Source organism: Sminthopsis crassicaudata, chromosome 3, assembly GCF_048593235.1.
Source record: "Sminthopsis crassicaudata isolate SCR6 chromosome 3, ASM4859323v1, whole genome shotgun sequence".
NCBI classification, from domain to species: Eukaryota; Metazoa; Chordata; class Mammalia; order Dasyuromorphia; family Dasyuridae; genus Sminthopsis; species Sminthopsis crassicaudata.
This window is the reverse complement of record NC_133619.1, coordinates 444,804,879-444,817,233: the sequence shown is the minus strand read 5'-3', so window position 1 is coordinate 444,817,233 and position 12,355 is coordinate 444,804,879. Positions and strand designations below refer to the sequence as shown.

The 12,355-nt window shown below is 37.7% G+C and overlaps 1 pseudogene; it reads left to right on the top strand.

Annotated features, from left to right (window-relative positions):
- The first annotated feature begins 576 nt into the window (after positions 1-576).
- On the top strand, positions 577-4,765 carry LOC141562898 (B-cell receptor-associated protein 31 pseudogene; annotated as a pseudogene).
- The last annotated feature ends 7,590 nt before the right edge of the window (positions 4,766-12,355 follow it).

Below are 12,355 nucleotides of genomic sequence, written 5' to 3'. Positions count from 1 at the left end.
TGATTATTTCTTTAAAAATACTACCTAGGCTCTTTTTTTTGGCTATGGCTTTCAGAGAGACTAATAATTTTCAAATTATCTCTCCTGGACCTTTTTTTGAGGTTGGCTGTTTTTCCATTGAGTTATTTATTTTCTTCAATTTTTTTTTCATTATTTTTAGTTTGACTTGATTCTTGATGCCTCATAAGTCATTAGCTTCCATTTGCTAGGTTCTAGTTTTTAATGTATGATTTTCTTCAGTTAGTTTTTATATCTTTTTTCATTTGATTAATTCTACTTTTTAAAGTTTTCTTCAGTGTCCTTTTCCGGCATTTGTCTAGTATATTTTTAAAAAAAATTGTTTTCTTCAATTTTTGTTCTTTTCCAAGCTGTTGACTCTTGCATACCTTTCATTTCATTTCCCATTTTTTTCTTCTACCTCTCTTGCCTTTTAACATCTTTTATGAGCACTTCCAAAAAGCACTTTGGGCTTGAGACCAATTCATGTCATAGATTTCCCCTATGAGCACTCTGTATTTTGGTCTTTCCTATCATCATGGTAGTTTTCTATGGTTTTCTGTTTCCCATACATTTTTTTCTATTTTTGTGACTTTTAATGTTGATCTCTGCTCTTGGGCTATAGGATGCTTCTTGTGCAGCTCTGAGCCTTCACTTTGAGCACAGGGTCCCCTCATGTTTTCTGTCTTGCTCACAGCAAGCAGGCAGCCTACTTGCTCTTCCCAGGAAGCAGCTTAAAAGTTTCCCATTCAGGTAATTTGCCTTCTGTTACGGGACTGGAGACTGGCTTACTGGTACTGCCTTATTGGTCTGCTCTGTTGCTGAGCCAGGACAGTCTCAGCTGCTAATCTGCTGTGATTAAGATGCTCTCACTGGTTTTCCTAGACACCATTTGATGTAGGCTGAGCACCCTTTTCATCCTAGTGAGACTAACCTTTTTTGAAGTCCTTCCATTCACTCTATCTTAAGTTGGGGAATGGCTTTATTCCTTCAGCTTTTGCTCATAGGTTTGCTTTCATGTGATTTTTGAGGGAAACTGGATAAACTCAAGCAGTTTCCTGGCTTTACTCTGCCATCTGAGCTCTGCTCTGGAACTCCTACATTTCTATTTTTTTTTTCAATAAAATTTCCCCTATTAAATGTTAAAACAATTCTTAACATTTTCTTTAAAGCTTTGAGTGCCAAATTCCATATTTCCTTTCCTTCTTCTTGATCCCCCTTCCTGAAGTACATTAAATCTAATGTAGGTTATAGAGATGTCATGTATAACATTTCTATGTTAGTCATTTTTTCCAAGAAGACTTGGACAAAAAAAATTAAAGCAAAAAATCCTTTTTCAGTCCAAAGTCAGATATTCTTGATCTGAAGGTGGACAGCATGTTTCATCATGAATCCTCTGGGATTGTTTTGGATTATTTTACTGCTGAGAATAACTCATTCACAGTTCATCATGTGATACTGTTACTGTGTACAGCATTCTCCTAGTACTGTTCACTTCATTTTGCATTGTCAATGCAAGTCTGTCCAATGAAAAGACATGGCTTAGGACGATGCTTCAGGAACAAATTACAGAGTGGGCCTTGGTTTTCTAAGGTATAAAATCTATGAAGACTTTGAATTCCATGGTTTCTAAGCTCTTCCAACTCTAAAATCTATCATCTTAAAAGGAAAAGCATCATTTACCCAGAAAACAAACCAAAAAATTTTGATTTTTCTTAACACTTTTCTCCAAAGAAAAACCAGACCAAACTATAGTTTGGTTTTGTGAAAGGTTCCAGAAAACAAGACAAAAATATGATTTTTCTTAAGACTTTTCTCCAAAGATAAGAAAAATCAGAAATATAGTTTGGTTTAGTCAAAGGTTTTTAGATAGGCTTATGTTCAACTTGGGCAAGCAGAAGCCACTTAACATCTCTGGGCCTCATCTTTAAAATCAAAGTTTTTGATTTTGTGCTATCTTAAGATACTTCCAGTTCTACATCTATGAACTCAGAAAAGCCCCTTAAAAAAATCATTACATTTTCACAAGATTTTTCTCCAAAGAGAAGAAAAAAACATGTAAGTACAGTTGGGTTTTTAGTGAAAATACTAAATATATAGCATATATATTACGACTAGTAGGATTCTGGGCCGCTAAAATCATAGAGGCCTTGGAGGACCGAGCAGGCTGGAGGGGCCTCCCTGGTCGGCTTTGGCACTGGCTCCACCCCCCGGAGAGCCATTGCTTTAGTGACCACCGAGGGTCTGGCCACATGCCCCTTCTCCTTCGGGGGCCCAATCGAGCCAGTGCGTCAGGATGAGCCTCCAGTGGATGGCCGTGGCCTCCTTCTTCTATGCTGAGATCATGGCCGTGCTGCTGCTGTGCAGCCCCTTCATCTCCCCGCAGAAATGGGAGAAGATCTTCAGCTCCCGCCTGGTGCACTGGCTGGTGACCTACGGGCAGCCCTTCTTTGGGATCCTGCTGTTGATCCTGGCGCTGCTATTCCTGGAGGCCCTGTGGGATATTAAGAAGTTTGAAAGCATGGAGAAGGAGAGCCTGCTCAAGTGCCCGGCGGTCACGGAGCATCACCAAAAGAAGCTCTTCCCAGCCCAACGGAACCTGCACATCACCGGCTTCGCGCTGCTGCTGTCGCTGCTGCTCCGCCGCCTCACGGCCCTCCAGAAGCAGCAGGCCTCGCTGCAGGACGAGAACGAGCGGCTGCTGGAGGAGGCCGAGGCCCAGATGATCCAGCGCATCGCTGCCGAGGAGAGCGAGAACCAGGCCCTGAGGGAGGACCTCTTGAAGCTGACGGAGGAGCTGGAGGCCTGCCGCAAGAACCTGGGCCGGGCCCGGGACGAGAACCTTTACCTGCGCAAGCGCTGTGAGAAGCGAGACTCCAGGAATCTGCCCTCGGACTCTGGCCGCTCGGAGGCGGAGAGGAAGTCCGAAGGCCAAAAGCGGGAGTGAGAGCCCCTGGCCCGACTTCTCCATCCCGCCCCAGCCCCCATCCCCATCCCCATCCCACAGCAGCCAACTGTCTCTGGCTCCGTGGCAACGGTCTCTGCGTCGGTGGCAACGGTCCCCGGCTCACGAGGAGGGAGCGCGTTCCAGTCACCGCCTCCCTGGGTCTCGTGCGGGGAGTGTGTGCGGGGCGGCTCCTTGCATCCCTGAATCCTCGCTGGGGACTTGTCCATAAGCTACAAATTCCTACCCTTCCCCTCTCACCTCCTACATTTTGGCTTGGCAATAAATTGTACCCTACCTTTGACTGCTGCATACCCATCTATTCCTGTACTTCGTGATCCCGTGCCAGTCTTACTCAGAATTCAGGGGCAGCTCCAGAAATTAAAGAGTGGGGTTCTAGGGTGTTCATTTGGCCCCTTGGGGGCTGTCTCCCCATTTTCTCTTACTCTCTTCTGTTCCCCCTCCCCTCCTCCCGTTTACCTTCATCTATTCCGGAGAACAGCGGGGCGGGGTGGGGTGTTGCTGTCGGAAGAGGGCACCTCGAGTTTTCGATGCTCTTTCCCTCGTTGCGCTTTGCTTCAGGGATTGGGGCGCCATGGCTGCGCTCCCTTTTCTCTCGGGACGAGGAATCACCTTCTCTGCTGTCTGTGGTGGTCTAGTATATGCAGAGCTTCCCTTGGAAAAGTAAAGTTTGTCTGTCACAAAGAGGGGCGGGAAAGAGAAATATAATACCCCAAATCGGCTTCCCAGCTCTAGGAAAAAAGGCGATTGATTAAAACAACAACAACAACAAAACAGAACAAACTTAAAAGTTGCTTTTGGTGTGCAAAATCAGCTAAAGCCCCAAACTTCCTAGACAAAGCGTAATCTTTAAGCTAAGAAAATGGAAACTTTGCAGCTGTGTTTGAGTATCATTATCGGGATGTAGGCTCAGTAGAAGGAATTAGAAAACTACTATTTTGCTTACTGAAGAATGTAATGGATTTGAAGGAACAGAAGGGAAAATGGAAGAAAGGAATAGTTTGGGCGCTTAAAGGTATATAAGAAGAAAGCAAAAAAGAGGGGTAAAGACGAATACTGGTATATGTTTTTGAGTAAAAAGAAAGGTTCAATGAATGGAAAACATTTCTTACTATAACAGGATGGGGGTCAGGTTTTCAAAAACAAAGTTAATAGTGTTAAAGAAAATAATTTGTTCAGTCTTTTTGTGGGTAGATATATGTGTATGTTAAGGTTGAGGGAAAAGTGGGGTTAGTAAAATAAGATATTATTTATGAAGAAATGAACAACAACAAAGTGGCAGAATGTAAGTCATATTTAACCATTGTAACCCTGAACATACATACATACATAGATATAAAAATTGAATATTTTTTTAAAAAAATCCCAATAATATGTTGTTTACAGGAAGCAGCACATCAGAGGTTTGAGATGGTAAGATTTACTAAAATTTACCTTGTTTAAGCCAAGTACAGAAAATATAATTATTGCCTTGATACTGGATAAAGCTAATTTCAAATAAGAAAAGCTAAGAAATTTTATAATACTTAAAGGCATTATTGACATATCAGTATTAAACATTTTTTTGTGCCTGATAACAAAGCAACTAATTTATATAGGTAAAGGTAATTGACTTGCAAAAATAATTGAATAGAATGGTTTTTATTGAATAATGTACATTCCTAGACTTTGCCAATGTATTGATTTATTTTGCTTGACTTTGATATAAGGGAAAGTTTTATGGGAGTGGGGTGGGGGTAGAGATGGAATGCTAGGTTATTAGGTAGTGATTGATATAAAAAGGCATCAATAAAACATTTTTCAAAACGCATAGAAAGTTTAGGACTCAATTATTTACTATTTTATAAGATTTTATATATGTCTATATTAAAAAGATCAAACATGCAAAAATACAATCTTTGTATATTGGAATGTTTGTTGACAATTGTTAAGTATACAGTAACAACTAAGTTTAAAATTGATGAAGTAGATATTAATATTTCACTTGTAAGACAAAATAATTCAAACAAAATTATAAAAAGAAAAGTTACAAACTTGACTATGTTATTAACAATGTCCTTTAGTTCATGTTATTACCTCTGATACCAGAATAAACAGACCCGGTATAAAAGAATAAGCATGCCAGAAAAATTGGATCATGAACTTTTACGGTTTGGATTGGAGACATGAACTACAGGTTGTATTCAGGTGTCTCTATTTAAAATTCTTGTAGTTTACTTGGCAAGAAGAAATAATCTTGGATTATAATCTTGAATTTTACTATTAATAGAAGGGATCATTAGGGCTATAGATTTTGGGGATTAAAAAGTCTCAAAATTTAAAAAAAATTTTGGTAGAGCCCCAATTGTATCTTTTCCTTCTTAAACTGTGGATCATGACATCATAGGGGATTGTGAAAAATTTGGCAATAGTAAATGGTGTCTGAATACAGCAATCAAAGATTAACTCAGAAACTAATACCTAATGAATTTGAGGTGTTTCTGGTATCATTTGCTCTTGTTGCTTTGTGTAACCACTGCAGCCTTGATTCTGAACACAACATGCACACTTTGCACTGCATATACACAAATGCTGTCATAAACACCTCGGCTCAGATTCGAGATGGGATTTTATAAAAATTTTCTCTGGAGAAAAGATTTTGTGAGTGGAAGAAGTTTAAAAAGCTCTGAGGTAAGCAAGGATAGAAGAATTAAAAAGTGGAAATCTGATGAACAGATAAGTTGGAGTTTGATAGCTAGGAATTTCAGAATTTCAGAGTTAAAAGTGACCTCTGAGACCATCAAACCAACCTGTATTTGAAAAAAGTCTTTTGGATAGGTCTAGTAGAATTCCCCTTTCCCTTAAATGAGGTCTCCTTGAGTACAGACATCATTCTTTTTCTTTCTTTGTATTCTGAAATGTTTATCACATAAATTGACACTAGTAAGTGCTTAAATACTTAATGGTGATGATATGTAAAGGAAAAGGTAGTACTCCTTGAAGTACTCATTTATGCCCATACACTCTTCCTATTTTTATTCTGTTTTTGACATGAAAACATATATATATACACATATATATATATGTATGTATACACACACACACACACACACACACACACACACACACACACACACACACACATATATATATATATATATATATATATATTTTTTTTTGCTAAGACATTTGGGGTTAAGTGACTTGCCCCAGGTCACACAGGTAGTCAGTGTTTAGCGTCTGAGGTCACATTTAATTTAAATCCTCCTGACTTTAGGGCTGATGCTCTATCCACTGCACTACCTAGCTACCCCAGCAAAGTTATATTCTTTAGTCCTCCCCCACTCTTTTTTCTAGTCTTAACTTTTCTCATTAATCTTAGCTCATTTTGGAATAGGATCCTAAACCACATTCTTGTAGATATCCTCATTACTTGTCCTTCTTTTCCCCCTAGGTTATCTTTTAAAAATCTTTTTTGAATTTTGTGCCTCCATATCTGTATCTGGCTTCTGAGATCTAATTCTAACTAGCAGAATAGATTATATCATGTGAGAGGATGACAAGGAAAGGAGAGACAACACTGTGTCACTGAATACCTCCAGTTTATTCCCCTGTCCTATGCAGAATATATATTTTTTCAAAGCACAGCAAGGTTACTATCTGTGGGGAAAAAAAAAAAAAAAAGCAAACACTTTTTTGCTAGTAACACCTGTTTTTTGTAACTCTATTTTATGACCTCCTTTTATCTCTGATTGCCTGGGTCATGTGGATTCCAACAAGTCTGCTGGCTCTACTTAAAAGTAAGATAACAGTAGAGACTGATTTGCAACTCTTTACTCCCTTGACTCTCAAAGTGTGCTGTAATACACAGCTGCAGGGCTGTGAGAACCCATCAGTCTTTATGAGCAAATCCCTGTTAACCCTGTCTGGTTTTACACTATGCCTGGGCCTCAACACATATCAGAGTCTTTATACTTTCCTTCTTTGTCATTTTCTCTTTTTATAATTCTCATTTAATTAAATTCTCATTTTAATTTTGATCTTACCATATCTAAAAGGGATAAATTGTAGAAGTGTATACAGAACATGGCTCTTTAAAATATTAATTTTAAAATTAATTTAAAATATTATTAAATATTTAAAAACTTACATTTTTGCTATATACTTTCCCCCACTTCCACATAATAACCCCATATAAAAAAATCTAAAAAATTTCTATACAAAATATCAATATATTAAAAAAAATTAGATGTCCTATGTGGTGTCCACATATAGAGTCCCTCACTACTGCAAAGAAATGGGGAAATATTGTAGAAGTTGGCCTTTCAATCAGAAAGAACTGGGTTTATATCATGCTGCTTTTATTAACTATATAGCCAAGTTACTGCAATCTGATTAACTTCTTTGGACCTCAGTTTTCTCAGCCATAAATTAGAAATTTGGAGTTGTTGATTTTTAAGGTCCTTTTCAGCTTTAAATCTATGATTTTGTGATTTTATAACTTTTCTTTGAGGCCAAACATGGTCATCATTTTGATTTCAAATCATTGTCTTTAAGCTGTTCTGTATCCGTTTACTTGGTGTTGGGTGCCATCACCTGATTCTGCTGCTGATTCTGGGCATCCCAAGTGCCATAAGTAGGGCAAGTGGAGGATAGGAATTGTGCTCTATTCAGCTGCAGTGGCACCAGGGAGAGCAATGCCCGCCCATGGAGAGGACCTCTTCCAGGGATGAAAGCCCCTGATTCACACAGAGGGGATAGTTCTTCTAAGAGAAGAATCAAAATCTAATGGAGATGTCTTCTCCCTATGATCAGAGTTCAGAGGTTCTATGGCTCCTGTTGAAAACACCTGTCATAGGAAGTAATCCCTCCAGTATTTCAAATAGAGCCCTGGAGCACAGCCTCAATCACCTGCTTTTTATAGCTGCTGTTTTCCCTTAACATTCTCGGTTAAGCTTTCTGTTTGCTATTTTTCCTTAGAAGAGCTTATCTTCTTAATTGATAATGCTGTGGAGTAATGCTGCCCCTCCCTTTTCAAACCAACTCTATTTCATCTGAACAAGATTTTCCCTTCTACATCCATGTTCTGGTTGTGGAAGATTTTAGAAAATAGCAAAGGTAGCTACATCCTTATAGAGCTGAATGACATTTACAATTTAAACAGTAATGGTGTTTAATTAATGGTGTTTAATTTAATGGCTTTAATTAATTTTTGCTCTTCAGGTGATTGTATATATACTTAAAATATTTTTAAAATGCAAGAACTCAAGAGTATAAAAAGAGACTTTCTTCTACCTGATATTTCTACATAGGCAAAATAGTCTTTGTAATGTTGATATTATCTCTGTTACTTGAACAAAAAATTATCATCTACTTGCAGTGTGTTTGTGTGTGTAAAGAAATAGAAATGTGATCAAAACAAACCTAATTGAAAGACTGATCTTTCTACAAGGACCATCTTGTTAAGATTAGCCAATATTGTAGTTCATATTGGGCACATAATAGAAGTATTCTGGGCCTGGGGATTTCCATTTAAGTCTGAAAAAAAGGAACCAATAGTGAGCTATTTTAAGGTCTAACCAAAAAGCATGTAGACTAGATAGATGTTTTAATCTTCCAACCTTTTCTGTCAGTCTTCTTACCCTTCTTTTATACTTTGTAATTCATTATCATTGACCTTGCTGCTGTTCTTCATGCACAATACTTCAATTCTGCAATTTCTCATCTCTATCTCCTGGCTTTTCTAACTTCCTTGAAGATTCATGTCTTATCTCATCTTCTGCAGGATGCCTTTTTCCAGTCACTTTCCTCCCACTTACTAGTTGCTTCCCTTTGATATTTCCTCCCATTTATGCATATATTCCTCCCCATTAGAATGTGAGTTCCTTGATGTCAGAAATCATATTTTTGCCTTTTTTTTCTAAGTGGCTTCTCCAGCACTTAGCACAGTACTGGACAATATGGGCTTAAAAATAATTTATAAGGATAGATAAAGGAAAAGACAATACTAATCAAAGTCAGGTGTTATATGACTCCTTCTTGCTTGTGTCTTTTTTTACACTAAAATTTGGAGACCACATACACTGATATGGATATAATCAACCCCAACTCTACCTTATCTAAAGATATCACTCTTCCATTGCAAATTCTTTTATAAATTGTATGTACTAAGAGTTTAAAAATAAATTCCTTTTGTTTCCTGAAATGTAGAATTTAGGGGCATAACATAAATAACCACATGCAACTTCTGCTCAGAAACCAGAGAGAAAATAAATTCAAATGTAATTTTTGATATTACAGTTGAGACAGGAATTAGTATAGAGAATAATTTTTAAAAATACCAAGACTATCCAAAAATGAATAGATGGCAACAAGATCTAATTGATAAATTAGACTCATTGAATGGTTTGTGGGCATTTCCTTCAATTTTCCATTTCTTTGTTTACAATGCTATCCAAATTACTGTCCTTTCTCTGCCGATTTTTCACTAGTGTGAAATGAGAGTGATAAACCTTGTTGTAGTCCAGCCTATTCAGGGTAGACAGCTTGTAGACCACTCTGTGATGCTTTGAGGAAAGCTGATTTGGACAGAAAAAGAGTTGGTTCTACTGACTGAGGACAGCACAGATTTTAAATTTCTTTTATTTTCACGATAATTTTTTAGATCTTTTATGCAAGTATATGAAACTCAGTGAAGGATGATTTGGAGGAAATAAAGATAACTACAGAGTCTTTAAAACTAAAAACAAAAGATATCCTCTATTAATCCTGAAACTCAGATTAAAATTTCCAGTGCCTCCCCTCAAACAGTGGTTTAGCTAGCTAGCTTTACATGTATTTTCTTGAAAATCATTTTCAAGGAGTCATCATGAAGAAATCTTTATGAATATAATTATAATATGATTTTGTCTGTACAGAAAGACAGCAAACAAATATAATTTGGACAACACTCCTTTTAAGGTAAAAGAAAATTTGGGGTGATCTGAATTATCCTGTGGATCTGTTTTTGTTACAACCCCTTAAATGTAGACATATGATATTCTAAATTTCTTAGAGGGTAAATGTTATGGGCCAGAATTCTGAACTTGAAACAAAGGATTCTTACGAGGTACTAAATCAGTGGAATTGATAGAGACAATCGTTACCTAATTTAGCATGGTTCAGAATGATTGATTTAATCCTACAACAAGTAATGGTTTCCTAGTGATATAATGATTCATTTATACTCAGTATAAAGCATATAAGCTAGGAGCCTTAGCCAGGATTCATTCAGAGATTCAAAGGGCAAGAGAAGACAGGCGAGAGCTCAAGCTCTCAGAACCAAGGAGAGAGGTAGGCCTCTAAGAAAACTAGCAGAGTCCCAGGTAAGGAGATAAGATTTTGAAAGAGATAATAAAAGATTTCGACTTTATTTGGATTTTGGACTACTCGCATAATGATTACTGAACTTAAAGGAAGGCTGCTCCCAGAGACTCCAAGGAAACCGAACCAAGAGAACATTACATTTTGGTGTCCCAACATGGAGCTGACATGACTGAGTTCAGTTGAAAAGTCTCTGGTCCTGATTTCAGTGGAATAGTCTCCCTGACCCAGAAATTAGGGTGAGTACAGGAAGGAAACTTTATAAAGGGCTAAAGTAGTATTCCAGACCCTAAGAAAACCAAACAAGAGAACAATACAGGTAAATTGACATAGAGAGATAGAGTCTTACATCTCGAAGTCTACAAAGAGATTTCCCTAAAAATTTCCCAAGTGCATTTGATTACTTTAATGGATTAGTAAAATGAAGTGGAACTTCCTAGGACCACCTTGTCCAGGAATGCTGCTTCGGTGTGCTGGTTTCCTTCTCAATTCAACTTGAGTCTGTGACCTGGGCTACAAAACTGACTATTCTCATCTGTCCAGCTGGTGCAGTGGTATAGTACTGAGAACTCCTCTTGCTCTTATGTACAACCTCTTCCTGGATACAAGAGTGCTAATGTGGAATGTTTCTGTCCTAGTTGGCCATCATTGTCCTGAGACCTCTTTGTTTCCATATTCCAAGCTGGGCTGAATAAATGACTCACTGTGTTTTGCTTTATTTTTGTTTGTTTGTTTGTTTTTTTCTATATTCTCCCATTAGTATTAGCTCTGGTACATTTTCTGGATCTGTTTGAAGGAGTTTGTGAAGGGATATTTACTGAATAGTTTCTAGCATTCCACTCTCTTGTCTCTGCCTCCCTGAATAATAACTTCCAATATATTGTTTGTTTTCTTTGTCTTTGCATTGCTGTCTCCAAAGTATCGAGATACTATTCTCTGACACTTCTTCAATTTTGTTCTCTTCTTGCCATCTTTCTTTCTTGCCAAATTTGTTATGTTATTTCTCTCCACTATTAAGGGACCACACCTAAGTGAAGGGACAGGTCAGTTCTCTGAGAGCCTCCAAAGCTGTGGATCATAATACTTGAAGGAGTTTCATGGCAGCCTTCACAGACATTCCTTGTGGATTGGGAATGAAATAAATTGGAGGCAAGAGGGAAGAGGAGAGAGGTCAGACAATGCAACTGCCTCTCAGTGGGGAGGTCAGAGAATGCAACTGCTTCTCAGTCTTCTTCTGTCATCATCATCCTCTCACATGAAGAGATCCATTTTGCACATCTGAGTTAGACCTCCATATGGTGGCTCCCATATCACAATATTCCACCTTCATCTTCTGCAACAGATACCTGGCATTTAAATTTCAGTGATCATCCATTTAGTAATACATGTCAAGGACCTTCAAGGTAAGGTGATCAAGAGTACTATAAAATTATGTCCCTTGTTGCCTTTGGGTGCATGCATGATGAAATCAATTCTATTATTCTCCTCTTGAAGAAGATGTGAGTTATCCTTTCATTTAATTATAGCTTTTTATCTTTTTAATTTATCTGTAAGAAGAATATATTTATATATTCAGTGTTCTTGTTTCTCTTGAATTCCAGTGCCTCATCTACAGTGCCTGCTGGAAATTTCTATCTAGATGTCTCAAAGATATCTCAGATTCAACATTTCTAAACAGTTCATCAGTACTCTTCCCTCTGCCATGCCTACTTCTCCTATTTATCTATTTCGGTTAAAGGTTGAGTTTCATAACCTAGGAGTCATCTTCAACTCTCCATTCTTCCTCACTTTCTATATTTAGTATAGCTTGTTGATTCTATAACTCAGTTTTTCTTATTAGTCATTCTTGTTACAGCACATGTTATGGAAATTAAGTAATACAGTAGATAGAAAAAGCTGGTTCTAGAATCAGGAAACCTACATTTAAATCCAGCCTTAAACACTTGTGATCATTGCCAAATTACCTAACCTATGCCTCAGTTTCCAACCCCTATGATTGTTGAAGGATAAAATGAGTTAATATTTTGTAAAGCACTCCCAAAATCTTCAAGT